The sequence below is a fragment of the Drosophila sulfurigaster genome, chromosome X (assembly GCF_023558435.1).
Source record: "Drosophila sulfurigaster albostrigata strain 15112-1811.04 chromosome X, ASM2355843v2, whole genome shotgun sequence".
Taxonomy (NCBI): domain Eukaryota; kingdom Metazoa; phylum Arthropoda; class Insecta; order Diptera; family Drosophilidae; genus Drosophila; species Drosophila sulfurigaster.
The window spans coordinates 8,016,714-8,030,374 of NC_084885.1; the positions used below are offsets into that span (position 1 = coordinate 8,016,714).

General features: G+C 36.4%; 1 protein-coding gene across 1 annotated transcript in view; it reads left to right on the forward strand.

Annotated features, from left to right (window-relative positions):
• Positions 1-716: 716 nt before the first annotated feature.
• The window catches only part of LOC133848239 (optomotor-blind protein), a 146,295-nt gene continuing 133,350 nt past the window's right edge, over positions 717-13,661 (forward strand). The window contains exon 1 of the mRNA XM_062283728.1: positions 717-816. The gene's annotated coding sequence lies outside the window, so the exon portion shown is untranslated. The remainder of the gene's footprint in view (positions 817-13,661) is intronic.

Here is a 13,661-nt window from a genome sequence, read left to right on the forward strand (position 1 = left end):
GTCAGTTGTTCTAGACTGTGAGATATCACTTTGAATAAACGCAAAACTGTGGTATTATTTTTAAAATATACCAAAAAATACTGAAATATACCAAAACCTGTATTTGGATCTAAGTTATAATACCGTTAGAAGTATGGGTAGTGGGTATAATGCAAAACAAATTTATAAGCATATAAATTAATGTATATACATATATTGAATATATATACACTGAACAACAAATTGCTTAGTTCTTATTTATTAATAAGAATTTTCTTCAAAAAATCTTTAATCTACAAAACACATCCTAATTTCAAGCACATTTGATATAAGACCAAGTTCTATTAATAAAAGAAAATAATCTAATATTTTCAATACCAAAAATCTTAATAAGATAAAACAAGTAAAAAAAACTACAGTCAAGTGTGCTCGACTGTGACATACTCCGTATTCATTTTGAATAAGAATAAAACAGTGCAGTATTATCACTCAAATTTATATGTTGCTGTTAATAATAATAGGAATAAATTGTCAAAAAAAAAACACCTCCAGTCCTGTGCTGGAGGGCGAGTCCTTAAAATATACCAAATCCGATGTACTGCAAAATACTATAAAAATACCAAAGGGTATATTTGATATTATGATATAGTACTACATTCCAAATTTAACATTGATTGTATGCCAGATTGTCAGTAAAAGCATCTGAGACCCGATTCCAGTATGCGTTTTTTTCAAACATAAGTCTTTCTTAAATAACATCTAAAATTGTTCTCAAATTTTTAAGGAATCATAAATACTGTATTATTGCCGGTGCGGCTGTGGGCGTGATACCCTATGGTAAGTGGACATAAAAATATTCAGTTATATATTATAGTTATAGTTATAGTTGTGCTGTTTATTCGTATATGTCGAAAAACTCTACATACGAAATACTTAGCATCGAATCGCGCAGCAATTGAACACATAAACTCATCTCAGACTACTACGAAAAATGGTTTGCAAAAGCGTTATGAACAAGAACAATGGAAGATAGATAAAAACTTTAGAGAAATTATGATTCGAGAATCCTTAATGTATAATTATAGCCGATACCCATAGGGTAGAAGGGTATTATAACTTTGTGCCGGCAGGAAATGTATGTAACAGGTAGAAGGAGGCATCTCCGACCCTATAAAGTATATATATTCTTGATCAGCGTCAACAGCCGAGACGATCTAGCCATGACCGTCTGTCCGTCCGTCCATATGAAACACTGGATCTCGGAGACTATAAGAGATAGAGCTCTAATTTTTTTTCGACAGCATTTGTTATGTTTGCACAAAGATCAACTTTGTTTCAAATTTCTGCCACGACCCCTTCGCCCCCGAAATTAAAAAAAATCGAATAACAAGCGTAATATTAAAGCTATAGCTGCGAATTGTGGAGTATAATAACAGTAGTAGTTATGATTTGGTTGCGATCAGATAAACATTGTCGAAGTTATTAAAGAAATACTTTTGTGGGGGCCAAAACGCCAACTTACTAGGGGTTTTAATTGCCTTGGCCGACAATCTGGTATATTATGCCGTCTATGGTATATTTTGAATCTGGTACTATATCGATATAACAAATATACCATTTGGTGTATTTTTAGTATTTTTGGTATATTTTGAAAAAAGTACCGCTATATTTTGTTTTTATTCAAAATGGGTAGCGGGTATTTCACAGTCGAGCACACTCGACTGTAACTTTCTTACTTGTTTTTTTTTTGCGATTGTGATATAAATTATTTTGGATTAATGTTCTTTTATGAAGAACACAATTAGTTTTAATAACTTCGTCTTAAGGTGGTGTCATTATAAAGAACAGGCTTGATTTTAGAAACTAATCTTTTTCTTTTAGTGTATAGAGAAAAGGCCATATATAGATATATAGTTCTAGACACAAATGTTAACTTAGTTACAGTGTATTATTATCCAAGTTCAAGATAAGTTCAGATGCGATGCGATGACCTCAGGACGATAGCCAAGCGACATTTGTGGCTAATGGTGGGCGACGGCGGCAGCCGGCGATGATAAGATTGGACCCGTTAAGAGCGTTAACCACAGCGTCGGCAGTTAACGAAGTGTAGATAAAAATCATGTGATCAAACGATCGATGGATGGGAAGAAAAACGTGCAGTTGCAATTGCCTCATTAGGCGGCTGCCTTTTTGGGCTGCATTTTGGGTGCAAATAATGTCACAATATTTGCACTTTAAACGCTGAAAGTCAAAGGGGGCCAAGAGAAGTCATGCTGTGAGGGTTAGTTCGCTCAAAATTGGGTGGGTGGCTGCATCAAGAGCTACAAGCTAACTCAGTATCTATCTGTCTGTCTGTCTGGTTGTCTGTTGAGAGCTGTGAGTTGTGAGCTGTGAGGCAGGCAGCAAATGACAAAGACGCCGCTGTGTGCAGTGTGCCATCCAGCCATTGAGATTTAATTGCAGCAAACGGCAGTTGAGCAATAAAATTTATGACCTACAAATAATAGGTCTTGTTCAACAGACGGCCGGCCCAATGCCAATCGATATATGTATGTGTACTTTGATGAATGGTCTCGATGCCGACTACAATGAAGCTAACAACAACGGCGAGCAGAAGACGAACAACAACAACAACAACAACAGCAACAACTTTAACGTTGACGTTGACGATGTGCGGCAATTACGCGTAAAGTGCCCAAACAAACCGAGGGCGGAGGGTGACGAGGAGGGAGCAACGAGGGGGAGGCGGTGGCCATATGTGTGGGTGAGCAATTGAGCAAAAGTATCGATCAATTGCAGCACTGTAGCGCCACCTGCTGACGGGCAATGTACTATAGATAACAAAAGAATGCGTCAAATATATCGATTACCCAGGGATTGAATGCGAATGTGAAAACTAGGTGAATGTGAATGTTAATCTATGACAAAAGAGAATTGAGATTACAGACAAACCTATAATAAGTAGAGGGAGTGAAGTGGAGAGTTGAAAAGTGATCTGATTTCAGGTAGCAGACGCATTTAATGGCCCTAAACGATTTGGCCCATTGTGTTGTGCATCGGCAATCTGTTAAGTACGCCCGCACAACCTCTCACTCCCTCTCTCTCTCTCTCTCTCCCTTTCTCACTCTTTTCTTCCTTCTTTTTCTGGCATAATCGCTACTGCTGATTCGCTCTCTTTTGTTCGTCGCATTGCATTGTAATCGATAGTTTTTCGCAATGCAACAATTGAAATCAATGAAATTGAGAACATTTGCTGCAGAATTGAAAATAGACAAACACACACACACACACACACACACATGAAGTAAACAGCACATAGAATGGAACAAAAAAAAAAAAATAGAAAGGAAAACACACAAAAAGAAAATGGATTTTCCTACGAATTAAAATTGAGGGCTTGCAGCAATTAAATGTACTTGACTGCATTTCACAAACTGAGAACCGTTAACCATCTCGACACACACACCCCCGTCTCTGTCAATATACCCCCTCCACCCCCACCCATTCCATATCAAACTCAATACATCTCAATCCCAAAACATACTACTCGCAGTGCATTCGTAATGCCCAACGAAACCCAAAAGTTCAACAACATTGTGGTTGCATTTTGGAAGTCGCCTCATCGCCATCGACAGCTGCGTCGATTGCAATTCTAGTAATGAGAATAGAGCCCACAACTCCTGCCCAATGACGCATAACATTCACAGATTTTTTTGCGCTGATTCCAAATTGAGAAATTAACTAACAAATGGGAGTGAAAGTAATACACAATGTGGAGGAGGAAAGTGCAGAGAGTTTGTGATTGTCGAAAATAATGTGACTAAAAGAATATTTCTATTATTTTTCAATATGGCAATTGAATTTGTCTGCTCGACTGTGAGATACCCGTTACAGTGCTGTGTTATTTTTAATATATACCAAATTAATACCGCAAATATACTAAAAATATACCGAAAATTATGTTTGGTATATTGATATAGTATATAATATAGATATAGTACTATGATTTTTCTTAAAATATACCGAATTAATATACGACGAAAATACTATAATATACCAAAAATTACTAAAAATATAACAAATTTTATGTTTGGTATATTGATATAGTATATAATACAGATATAGTACTAGGGTTTTTCTTAAAATATACCAAATTAATATACGACGAAAATACTATAATATACCTAAGACTATATTTGGTATATTGCTATTAATTTTCTTTAATTTTATGAAAATACATTTTTAAATTTGAATCACTAGTAAACAACTTCTTCGATAGAAATCAATTTATATTATTACCTTTAGCAATACCTAAACTGATTCTACAAACTTTGGACTAAATTACGATTTTCAAAAATAGTACAAAAATCATCACGCTTTTAAATTAATTACATAAATATATTGGCATTGAATGTGAGTATAAATAAATTGAATAATATTTTTAGACACTTCGTTTAGTGAAGTAAATAAATATACTCAGAACACAACTTTCAAAAATGCAGCAAAGGAATTTAACCATCAAAAGAATAAATGTGAAGTTTTTACTTAATTCTTAAATCTGTCATTAACAATGATAAGCCTCAATTTTGGATTCAAATACTTTTGATTTGTCAAATCATTTTTTACATCTGAAATTTATGTAACTAGGAAATAAATTTTTAAAATGTTATCAAATATTTAATCTTGGCATTTTATGTTAATAAAAGTTTACGTAACTATGAAAAGCTTTTTCAAAAGCAAGACCTTTGATCGCCGTTAAAGCAGTTAATTTAAAATCTCAAATGATATGTTGTTCTAGTTTTGTACTCTTAACGGCTTCCCAGCTGTGTTTCTGTGTGTTTATTGCCAGTTTTCTTCCTTCGTTGGTTTGTTCGCTCGTTCGTTCGTTCGTTGGTCGCCTTGCGTGTCTTTTGGCTCCTTTGTTTATTGTCCCCTTTTGCCCTAGCATTTAGCATGGCAATTGCAATTGTGCTTCCAATTTCGAAATCCCAGTTACAAATTGCCCAACAGTTTGTCAACCGGCGAACCGACAACAAAGCCGCCCCCTAATTAGATACCTCGTCGTATAACCAGAGCAGAGGAGAGAACAACAACAACAACAACAACAACAACAAGCATTTCTATTTATTTCTTGGTACAAATCGCAAAAGCGTAAAAATATGTGACAACGTTGAACGCATCTCATCGGTCGAATGGTCGCTCCGCTCGCTTGTCTCTTCTCCACCTTGTCCACATTCTGTCCACAATCTGTCCACTTTGCTCACTTTTGTCCACCTCGTTCACTTTGTCCCTGCTCGGTCTAGTGGTTGGATGCAGTTGACGCCCACACGTTGCGTTGCGTTGTGTTGCGTTGTGTGTTGTGTTGTGTTTGCCGCTTTACATAATAAGGGGAGTTGGAGAGTTTTCATGCGAACCCTCCACAAGAGCCGCGGCTGACAATGCAATTGTTGTGCAAGTGCGTTCGTTGTACCCCTACTTTAGATACTGACCCCCCCCTTGCCACTCCAGACACGCCTCCCCCTCTCTACACTCTACTCATTGGCTTATTGGGGGCATTTTGTTACAGTGTGTGAAAGATCTTCAAGCGTAGACCTCGAGGGTTACGCTTCGTCTGTCCTCTGTCGTCTAGGTGAAAGTACCCGTCGAGACCGTTGAGACGCTTAACGCTCCGCAACTGTCGTCTGTGGGATCGACTAGCGATGGTCACGTTTCGTGTTTTCTTTTGCTAACTTACTGAAGATTATAGAAGCTCTATATTAATCTCTAAGCATCTACTTTGTATTCTCCATAAAGTTAGATCATCACAACTTAGCTCACAATCAATATCTTAAGACTTTGAATGTGGTTGAGGTATTAAAAACTCTACACGACTGCTTTAAACGAACTTTTCACATTTTTATACAACTCTACACTTTTTCTAATGTCCATAACAAAGTCTACTAGCCACAATTTTAAGCTCGACAAACTCTACACTTCTCAAGAGCACCTCTACACTTTTCTACATAATCCCTACATAACCCCTATTGCACGTAACAATTTATTACAACTCTACTACTCCATATGAACTCTACACAACTCTGCCAAACTCTACACTTCCCTAGAACATCGTAATAGAACATTCTTCTATACAAAGCATTAACGCAACACAGATATTTACTACTATTTTTTAACTCTACACAACTGTACTCTTCTCTAAAAGAGTCCAACAATTTCCTCGCACCATCTACTATATGCAACATCGACGATGCCCAGGTCAATGCTATTCCATATGAAATCTACACAACTCAACACAATTCTACATAGCTTTGACAAGCTCTACACTTGCCTTTCCAAGACGCTCTTAACTGTGAACTGTACTCTTAATTTATTATTCTCTACAAAAGTCCAACATTTTTTTACTCTTATCTACAATAAACTCTACACAACTCTACATACCGCTACCAAACCCTACACTTGTCTTTACAAATACTCTGAACTGTGAACTGTATTAATGTAGCACTTTCAATAAACTCTTCTCTACAAATCTCCAACATTTGCTTAGCACATTCCATTCTATATGAACTCTATACAACTCTCCATAGCGCAACAAGCCCTACACTTGGAATTTAAAGCACTCTCACCTGTCACCTGTGAGCTAATGTAGCACAGCAAACACAAAAGTCGACAAAAGTCTCAACATTAACTCTACACTTCTTTGTCCTCTTTTTTTTCTTTGTCCATCCCTACACTTGTCGTTCCAAAACACTCTCAACTGTGACCTGTATAAATGCAGCACAGCAAACAAAAAAAGTCCACAAAAGTCTCGACATTAACTCTACACTCGTGCTTCCATTTGAACTTTACACAACTCTACATAGCTCTACCAAGCCCTACACCTATCCTTTCAAAACAGTCTCAACTGTCACCTGTAACAAATACATTTCTCTACACTCTAACTCTACACATATTTTGTAGACAATCGTGCTTGATCGCTTCAACTCGTGTCGTTATGACTCGAATTCACTATAACTGAGCACGCGTCCATCTCTAGTCGCGACGCTAGTCTCGTCTCGTCTCGTCTCGTTCGACATTCAACGATCGACGTGGCCACTGGCCATTCGCTTGTCTTCTGGGTGGGCGCAAAAGCAGCAGCAGCAGCAGCAACAACAACAGCAAAAGCAAAAGCAACTGTGCTGCATGCGACTGGGTGGTTGGGGGCGTACAAAAGCGACAAGCTTGGGGCGGGCAGTGGAGTGGAGTGGTCCAAGTATTTTGCATAACGCGACAACATCATGTAAGCGCTGCTCTCTCTCTTTTCTCAGGCTGCGCAATCAAAGCAGCAGCAGCAGCAGACAACGAGCAAAAAATTTGAAACCACCAAGGTGGCTGCTCATGCTGCTGCTCCAGCTGGTGATGGTGATGGTGACGTTGGTTTATTTGCCCCAGCGTCGCCATCATCAACAACGACGTTGATGTCCAGCGTCGTGCATTTACAATTTTCTGCGAATTTCTTGAAATCTGAACAGCGAGCAAAGCAGCTCGCACAACAATCCCACACACATACACACACACAACAGCAGCAACCAAGTGCTGGAAGTCGCGGCGCAAAGTCAATCTTCCAGCTGTGATCTTTCAGCTACCCTCTCTGGACTAACCCTTAGCCCTCCCTCCCTCCCCCTATAGCACCACCCGCTACACACACTTTTCTCTGTGGCACTCTACATCTCTTTCTACTATTTTTCTGCAGCCTGACACGATCCCCCTTGGCAAATCCATAGTTTTTTCGTTTTTTGTTGCTGTCTTTCTTTCGAATTTATTCAACAAACTGCCCGCCCGCCATCATCGCTTCGCAATTATAATTAAGTTTAATTGAGTGATTGACGTTTTTAGAGAGTGCGCGGTCACCCACAAATCTACAACAACGAGCGGCCAGCAGCGAACAAACGAACGAACGAGCGAGCGAACGAACGAAACGAAGTAAATGGCAACGGAAGAGATTATGAAATCAACGAACGAGCGGACGACGTTGACGATGATGACGGCGGCCCGCCATAATCACAACAAGTCAAAAAAATGTTGAAAGACAACAGCAACAACAACAGCAGCAACAACAGCAACAATGACTGTGCTTTTGTCCCCTTCTTGCAACGAAACCCGCTCGAAAATTGTTTATCATACGCCCCGTTGTCGGCGTGGGTGGGCAACCGCCTCCATCAGCATCTCGAGTCTCGGCATGCCAAAAACAAAGCAGAAAAGACAGAAGAAAAAAACACTACATTGCCGTTTTCCAGCTTCATCTCAATTGTCTTCGTCTTGGTCGCCGCAGTTGCACAGTTTGGTAGTTTTGCTTGCCTCATGCCGCCACTGGACATTGCAGCAACAACAATAACAACATTCGTCGCTCGGGTCAACAACAGTTGCCAATGTTGACAATGTGTTGAGCGAGCTTCAGTTCGATTCATAATCTGGACAGCAGTTTTTTTCGGTTTTTTGTTTTTTTTTTGGGTGGTCCTCATCATAGTTAATATATGCATACATTATCGTGTTTCTATTTCCATTCTCCTGGGCATTAGTGATGACTTTCTATCGCATAACGAAACTAATGGTAGCTTAACCTAAAGCATAGACTTTATATTACAAAAATTAAAACTAACAAAAACTCAGGCAATTGAAATTTAGAAAACAAACTTTACCGATAGTAATCGACTAATCAATATTCGAAATACTATCGATAGTAAGAAGAGTATTTTACCCAAATGAATCACGAAATCACTAATCACTAATTAATAGCCTCGCCAATAAGAATCACTAAAGTCCCAAAGTTTCTCTTATAAACACCAGTTATTAAGGAAAGGTAAGTCGTCAATACTATCGATACACTGGAGACAGCAAATAAATCAAATTGATTTCCTCGAAAGTTGCAAAGTTTTTTTTATAAACCTCAATTTTTAAGTAAAGGCAAGACGCTAAAATTAAATTAATTTACTAAATTAAAACTTTGCCTTAATGAACAGTAGAAATACAATCGATAGTAGATAGCAGATTACTTGAATCAAAAGAAACAACAAACCTCTAATATTAAATATCTCTTTCCAAAAACATTCGCTTATAAAAACTTTTTATTAAGAGAAGGCAAGCCACTAAAGTTGGATTAATTCCCAAATAAGCGATAGTATTTCAATACTATCGACTACAATTAAATAATGTCTATTTCTCAATCTATTGATTTTCGAACTATCTTAAGCTGTCACCTCTGTTGATAGCACAAATACAAACAAACTGAGCACTATCGATAGTATTAGTAACACCTCATACAATCGCATTCAATCTATATGCAAATCTCAAAGTAATCCAACTCTCTACTTAAGATTAAGACCCACAATTATGTATGGTAATTCTCCAAATTATCTCTCTCTCTCTCTCTCTCTCTCTCTCTCTCTCTCTCTCTCTCGAAACCTGTGCCAAATTGTTGGTCCAATCAATGAATATCGATTAACAGAATCGAGACATGCAACAGCAGCAGCAGTTTATGTTAATTATAATGTTTCAAATAAAAGATTATACAAATCAACCGTTAGGTGTTACAAATGACCAAACACGCAACCGATTCCAAAGAGAGTGGCCAGAGGGGAGGGAAGCTACTAGAATGAGGGGAAAAACGACCTACACGACAGCGAAACAGACCGCGTAATGTTGCCCATTTTGGAGGGCTTTCAACGCGATGTCCCAAATGATCGTTGATTTTGATTAGATGATGATGACCAAAAACAGAACAGAACAGAACAGAAAAAAGAAAAACGATGAACGGATGCTGCACCTTTAGCCTCAAGTCTCAATTTTCATTCATGCCCCATGTATTTTGTGTGTGGTGTCGACGATGCGTGCGTGCATTTTATTACGCGCGGATGTGATGAGTCTATCGAGACGCAGAGCACCAGAGCGTTAGACAGCAACAGCAGAACTGGAACTTGACGAGCCAAAATGAATGAGATTTTTATGGCCCAAAGAGATTTTTTTAAGTGCGACGTCGTTGGCCAAAAAGAAAACAAGAGAAGAGATGATCGCTTTGATTATCGGACATGCCACACAGCCACACACAGTTAGCTAGTTAAATACACTCATGCTAGCCGTTTGATTTTATGTGATTCCTTTTACGATACTGAAAGGAAACCATTAAATCGACATCAAGTTGGCAGTGTTAAATAAGTCGCCCAAGGCGAGACTATTGATTGAAGACAGCTTGGAACATATATTGCTAAGGATCAGTAATTGATCGTTAAAGAGGTATATGTCTAACATGGTAAATGACAAGCTACCGAAAGCATTACAAACTTTATATACATATGTAGTTTTGTAATCCAAGAGAGAGTTCTATCGACAACAGATTTGCATATTAAATAAAAAGGTGGATTGGAAGCTTGTTGCAAATCTCACACTTGACAGAAGTGTGTGTGTGTGTTGTAATTGTAGCTGTAGTTGTAGTTGTGTTGTGTGAAGTGTGAGATTGTCGTTGCAATTACCCGGCGGGTCTTTCGATGATTTGCGTAGGCGTCAAAGTTGCAAATATTTGTTGACAGCCATATATCAGTTGCAGGTGCAATGTTTAATCAGTTATGCAACCCAGGCGATTAGCAAAATATACAAACATACATACGTATCGATTAGTATGTGCATTTCATGTTCGCAATCTTAAACCGAGAGAGAAATATTCGACTATACACTAAAGCTAACACCACAGCCAGAGAGTATTCGATTTTTCGCTAAAATTATTTTATAATTTCAAAAATACTTAATAAAATTTTAAAGTGTTAAATGTAGAATAACATCGTTACCGTCTGTAATTTTATAGTTTATGTTAACCAATAAAAACTTTATCGAAATATCGATTAAATATTATATTAAGCGTCACTGTAAAAATAAAACACAAAGTTTTTTAAGCTCACTATCGCTCTAAAATTAAAAGAGGAGTTTGTAGTTTAGTACTCTTAACATCGTTACATTATTGATCTTTTTTTTAATGATATACCAATTTAAGATTTGTTTCATCATTTTTGTAATGAAAATTGTGTTCATCAATTTAGCAACAAAGCATCGTTGACTGATTGGCTTCATCTATAGTTGAACTGTTCATTCTTTCGCTTCTCTTCTACTTCCGATTTACTCCAACTTTTCATGCAATATCTCTACCTAATTTTCACAGTCAGCGATTTACATAACACTTCTTAATCTCATTCAATCGATATAGTTCCTTATTTACTTGAATTAACCATGTTTTTTATAGTATATTTTGAATGAAGTACTTTATTAAATATACCATAGCCTTCGTTATGTTTTAGTATTTTTGCAGTACTTGTTTATCATATTCTTAACTAATTCTTCTACACATTATTTAGTGCTCTTTTATTTCATTTAATATATGTATATCTTTTCTTTTTCTATGCTATAATTTCCTAATTTATTTTTTGAACACTTCCTTAATCTCATGTGTTACTTCTTTAACAAATTGACAACTGATTTTTCTATACTTTATTTAACACTCTATAATATTCTAACGTGTTTTTAATAACACTTTCTTAATCGCATGCCTTACTTTTTTATCATATTGATAACTTATTTTTTTTGAAGCTTTAATTAACAAACTTTATAGATATATTTTATAGTTATATTTTTTCCAATTCTATAATTTTCTATTCCATTTAATAGATATATTTCCTTTTCTATAATTCTATAATTTTCTATTCCATTTAATAGATATATTTGCTTGTTCAATTCTATTGTATTCTAACTTGTTCTTCTTACTCATGACTCATTTTTCGAAACTTCATTTATTTTATTATTTTTGTATTCTAAAATTTTCCAATTTATTTTTGTTAACGCTTCCATAATCTATATTTTTCTTGTTCCACATTTCTTGAACTTTCTTTTTAAAATCTATATTTCTCACCAGCTTCTTCCTCATTGACTTTTACTTCTGATCAGTGTGAGAAATGGAAAATTGCGCAAGCGACAAAAGCTGCGAGATCTCAATCGAGATCACGATGTTATCGATGCAGTGTGTCTATCGATCAGTTTAATTACGAGTTGCAGTTACAGTTGCACGATTTTGTGACTCATTCGCTGCTGCTTTGGCTGCTGTTGTTTGGACTTTCTTTCGCAAGGGCTTTTGTCGCTGTCGTCAGTTTACAGTTTGAGCAGCACTGTGTGTGCACTGTGGCCACCGCGTCGATTGCTCCGACCATATCATAATAAACCTGTTCGTTTAAGCTTGTTAAGGCGCGGCCTCAGTCCCATCTCCAACTCCAGCTCCAGCTCCATCATCACCATCATTATGATGATGATGAGCCTCCTCTCGTCATAATCAAAGCAAAAAAAAAAAAAAACGATCCAAAGGGAAAAAACAAAAAAAAAAAAAAAAAAAAACGTACTTCAGTCATAAGCGGGCGGACGCAAAGCCTCAACTTTGTTTGACTGCCCCTTACCCCTCTCCCTCTTTCTTTCCCCCTCCCTTCCCTCTCTGCACTGTCCAGCAGCCAAAAACAGACCCTGCAGCATGTTGTGTGGCTCCAACTGTGCGCTGAGCAGAGGCGGTACACCAGCAATATTTAGGAGCCAAGAGATGGAGATGGAGGAGGAGGTCTTGATCTTGTTGCTGTTGTTGTTGTTGTTGTGGTTATTATTGCTGTGTGTGCTTGTCGTTAAAGTCGTTATTATTATTTGTGGCTCTTTAAGTGGCTCATTCGCTAACTGCACGACGACGTTGGCGATATTCGTGTGCCTGCGCCTGCGCACAGTGGCGCAAAAGCAATTCTAATTGAGTCGAGTGTCTCACAAAAGTGATAGCAAACTTAATTATTTATTTAAAAAGGTTATATATGATTGAAACTAACACTAATTTATTCTTAAAGTTTGTCTTGTATTGACACTTTAAACAACTTGTTAGCAAAGCAAAATATTACAAATTAAAACATAACAAAATTAGCAGCACTTTTAACTGATTTTTAATAATCCATAAATTAAAATGAATAAATAAAGTAAAAGATTATAAATATAGCAAAGTTTCTCTAAACTGTAGAACAATCCACGTCAAAAGAAATTAAGCGAACCGATTAGAATATAATATTAAAATTTATTACACTGTTTAAGGCAAAGAGAATGCAAAGATTAAAATTTTTGATATAATCCATTTTTTTATAACATGTTATGCAACAAAATCAAAATTAAGAATACTTGATTTTTTTAGAATAAGAAATCATTAATGTTGCTAGAAAGCAAATATTTTATTTAACTTTACATAATAATACAAAATATTTAAATTGTAATTAATATAAATAACATTTTCTAAAATAATTGAAGAAGTAAAGTTAGAACTAGAATCAGAATATTGATTAACAATTGATTAACAAGCACTTTAATTTTGTTCAGTTATTTTACTTACTTAAATTGTTTTAAAGTGTAACTTTTCTTGTTGTTCATTAAGTGGTTAATATAATGAAAAATGAATTGAGGTACTCGCTTCCTAAATAAATTTTTTAAAACACTTGAATCTTTTGCTTCTACTTTTTTTTAATATTTATGTTTTGAACTAATTTTTTTTCCAATATTTTCTTTGCAAATGTCTTTGTTTTAAATTGTATTTCCTTAGTTTTCTTAAATAGATTTTTGAAATATTTATATTTTGCGCACAGATTGCGTACTTTGGTGTC